Genomic DNA, 4541 nt, shown 5'->3' on the forward strand with positions numbered 1-4541 from the left:
ATTAAACATTGTTGAAAGTTAGCTAAAATTAAACATTGTTGAAAGTTAGCTAAAATAAAACATATTTGAAAGTTAGCTAGAATTAAACATTGTTGAAAGTTAGCTTCACTTGAGTCTGGGTTAGAGTTAGTCTGTATTTAGTCTTTTGCTGTTTGAATTTTACAGTTTAGTACAAATGAAGTTTGACCTTGAGATAAAGTTGTGTGGACGGTGTTTTTTCCCATGTCATTTCAGGATCGTGTTTCGACCAGGACCACATTTGTCCCCAGGTCGTCCCCATATGGTCAGTGCGTCCCTCCCACAGACCAAAGAGACCCTTAATCTGACTGGATTAGTGTCTTTGTAAAACTGAGAGCTCAGATTGAAACAGTGAGAAGCAGCGAATGAAACCAGAGACATATGAAAGCGGTGGAGAGACACTCGCGCCGTGTGAGAAAACAACACTGTTTCTAAACCCACACATGTATCATAGCGTCTGTCTCTCATGTCCCAAACACTCACACTTCACACAGCTCTGTCTCATTCATGTGGCTAAACTGGGCCTTAACATGGGATCAACACGTCTGCTACCTTGATGTGAACACATGAACATATGACATCATCGTTCGAACACGCTGACTCACCTGATTATTAACACGTTAAAGTGAAATGACTCTTTTTTATTTATCAATTTTTTTATCAACTTTTCTGCTTCAGTTAGATATGATACTGAAAATAATCTTCCAGAACTTTCACTGCAGGAGTGTTGGGGTAGGAATCCCGTGATACCTCGCGATACGATATGATACGCGTTACGTGGTCAATGATACCAATAATATCACGATACAGTGATTCAATATATTGCAAGACAATCATTATTATTATGGGTTTGCATGAGGAAGGACGACGATGTATCACCTGACCAATATTTTGATTATTCAGCACCTAATAAATGTAACTATGATTTTGAAAATTCCAAGAACTACACAAACCATTTATTGCATTTTCAGTTTCCACTATCCTTCCTTTTTTTTTTTGCATCTGCTCATCGTCAATGTACGAGGTTTTTCAGAATTGTTTTTGTCGACTTTTAAGTGAAATAAGTCAAATGCTCTGGCTGGTTTGTCCATTTGGGCGGCACAAGATGGCGGCCTCCCTGAAGAAAGGCCCTTTCCTAAAGCCATATATTATAGAATATGGAATCTTTTTAATAGTTTTCTCCTTTTGGTTTCGGTGTGCTGAGATTTTAATTAAAGCAGGTTTTTACATTGATAACAATCATCCAAAATGACTTTTGTTCGCCGAGGTGTTTTTTTCCGTCGTCGTCAGATTTGTTTCCATTTATTCTAGTTTCCGTGGAGTCGGCGTTTCCTCCGCAGTCAGAAACAGAAAGAGTGAAATCACTGCTGTCATTAACAGAAATCACCTCAACTCTATGATTTATGGATCACATCAGCTTTGTGTCAGTGGGTGATTAAGTGCTCATTAAGACGCAGTCCAAACTAAGCGGGGAGTTTCCATAAGCTGCTCTGTTCTCTGTTGTGTTTCGTTCACTCAGTCATGTGCAAATCTATCTCAATGGTTTCTCAGTCGTTCCATGATAAACACATTTATAAACACTAATGTTTACTTTGATCCAGATAAAGCTCTTCCATTGCTGCGTCAATGTTCATGCAAAGACCTTAATAAGCTCTGTTAACTGCGACGTTTTCTCTTAATCTGATCCATTTTTCACGTCAGTTCACTGCCAACACTGACAAATCACTCTGTCTCAGCTCATGTCAATGTTTATCAGCCACTTTATTAGGTACACCTGTTCATCTGCTTGTAAATCGCAAATACTAACTTATTATTTTTTATTTGTGTGACTTTGAAAGAGGAAGAAAGCAGAGGAAAATTGACATTTTTGATAACGACTGCAAGAATTATTGGAAATAATTACAAAAATTACAACTTAAAAAAATATTATGAAGAAAGATGGGAGACATAGACATAAAGCTAAATTAATTTTTCTTCTCTGTCTCTTACCTGCTCTCAATACTGTAAATATATGTAAATATTAAATCACTACATGAACTCACCTTTTTGGATCATCTCATGAACATTTATGGACTCCTCTGAAGTCTTTATTATTGGGTAATTATTGGTTTTGTTAAATCTGATTGTATTCATCGTTGTTTATTTAGAAACACGTATATGTATGTGTATTTGTATGTACACATAATGTGTGTGTCTGTGTCGCAGGTATACGTAAACACACATGATGTCAAAATGTTCATTAAAAACAGAAATGACTTTGAAACTTCTGATCGACTGGGATTTTTAAGCACAAGCAAATCTACTGATCTGAAAATGAGCGTCAGTTCTCTGGGTGGAAATGCTCAGATTGTTGATGCCAGAGGTCAGAGAAAAATGACTGGGAAAGACAACAGTAACTCACTTTATTAGCTGTCCTCTGTACCTAATAAAGTGGCAGGTAACTTTATAAAATATATGATTTATTGGAAAATGCACTCGTTTGTGGGAAATCAAATAAAACAACATGGGAAATGGGAAATCCTCTTCCACTCTGCTTCCTGGAAGGGGGCGGGCGGAGTCTGTAAATCTATAAAGAGAGGTAGCTTACCTGTACCCCGTCCACTTCCTGGAAACAAAGCATCATGGCCGACCTCATGTAACGCACGGTCGTCGTCGTCGTTATTGTTGTTGGACTGTAGAAATAATGTAATAAAAAAGGATCCTGTTTATGTTTTATCCCCATTGCTGTGCTAACTGTGGCTAATGCTAACTAAGCTACGTAGCTTCAGGAAAAAGCTCTGCAAATAAAAATGTGCAAAAGTTTCAGGCACCACCAGCTCTGTTGTTTTTTCTGTCTGTTAAATTCTGTGATCATGTGAACTTGGAATGAAGTTATATGACTTAAAGCTGCTCTTATATATTAGCGAGCTGAACTCATGCTACATGTGTATGTCATGCTCAAGCATGTGTTATATAATATATAATAAACCTGGTGTAACAGACGCTTTTTACAGCAGATTTTTCTTTGAACGAAATAGTAAGACAGACACAGGATTTACCAGTAACATTAATGACGGTTCCACTCCAGTATTAACAGAGCTGTGTTATTGTTCAAGTGTAAGGATAGATCACACTAAATACTTGACACCTGTAGAGGATGTTTTGTTGTTTTTAAACAACAAAAAACTGCATACATATTTAAGTGAAATAGAAATAATTATAATTATTCATTTGAACTGTGTGATATGATCTTGTGTCTTTTCCATCGTGTTATTGAATACATGATATTTATGATGATATTTCACAGATTTGTTTTGTGATTATGGAACAAATCTATTAATAAACTACAAGCAGCAATACCTCATTATAATGTGACATTAAGTGGCAGGACATGTGAAATTGATTTGCAGCCGCAAGTTTGAGACCTTTGTGCGACATGACACACAAATTTGCTCCTGTCAAGATTTATATTGTGATTTTGGTTTCATTCAAGAGTTTGGGATCTAATCAAACAGTTGTGTCGTCTTGTAGCTCAGCATGTAAATCACAAGCCCAGCTCATACATCCTCCTGTGACTCGGTTTGTGTTTGAAAGCGAGTTCATTTTAATCTGACTTTTCTATCTGTTTTACAAGGTAAAATTGATGACCAGGCTTTAGTGGGTATTTGGCAGCAGGACAGGAAAACTGCACACCCAGTATTTGACAGTGTGCGTCTAACATCCTTTGTGGTCGTCTGTCCTGATGGCAAAACTCTCACATAGTTTCCACTCACAAGATACAGCTCGTTCTTTTCTTACACCTCATGCTTTTTACATTTTAATATTAATGTACCAGTGATGGGAAAGTTACTCAGGAAGTGTATATTTAGTCTGTGCTTGTCTAAGAAGACCTAAATGTCAAATCTGTGAGTCTGTGAGCAAGACTTTACACATTTACCATTATGGAGCTTTTCCACGACACAGTTTTAGCAAAAATCCACTCGACTCTACTTGTTTTTATGCTTTTCCCTCTGAGATATAATCCGGTACTTTATTTAGTTCATGCTCTGACGAGGTTCAGCTGAGCTGATACTAAATGGTGACATCAACAGACTGAAGGTCATTGATTGGTCAGAGGGTGTCGTCACTGAAGAGTCATGAGCGCGACGTCAAAGCCAACAATATCCAACTGTAGATCAAAGACTTAAAGATTGCTTATGATTCCAAAAAACAGTTTATGATTCCAAAATCTACTTATAATCCCAAAATCTATTTAAAATCTATTTATAATTCCAAAATCTATTTATAATTCCAAAATCTATTTATAATTCCAAAATCTACTCATAATCCCCGAATCCATTTATAATCCCCAAATCTATTTATAATCCCAAAATCTATTTATAATCCCAAAATATATTTATAGTTCCAAATTCTATTTATAATCCCAAAATATATTTATAATTCCAAAATCTACTTTTAATTCCAAAATCTATTTATAATCCCAAAATCTATTTATAATCCCAAAATCTATTTATAATTCCAAAATCTATTATAATTCCAAAATG

The sequence above is a fragment of the Solea senegalensis genome, unplaced genomic scaffold (assembly GCF_019176455.1).
Source record: "Solea senegalensis isolate Sse05_10M unplaced genomic scaffold, IFAPA_SoseM_1 scf7180000015033, whole genome shotgun sequence".
NCBI classification, from domain to species: Eukaryota; Metazoa; Chordata; class Actinopteri; order Pleuronectiformes; family Soleidae; genus Solea; species Solea senegalensis.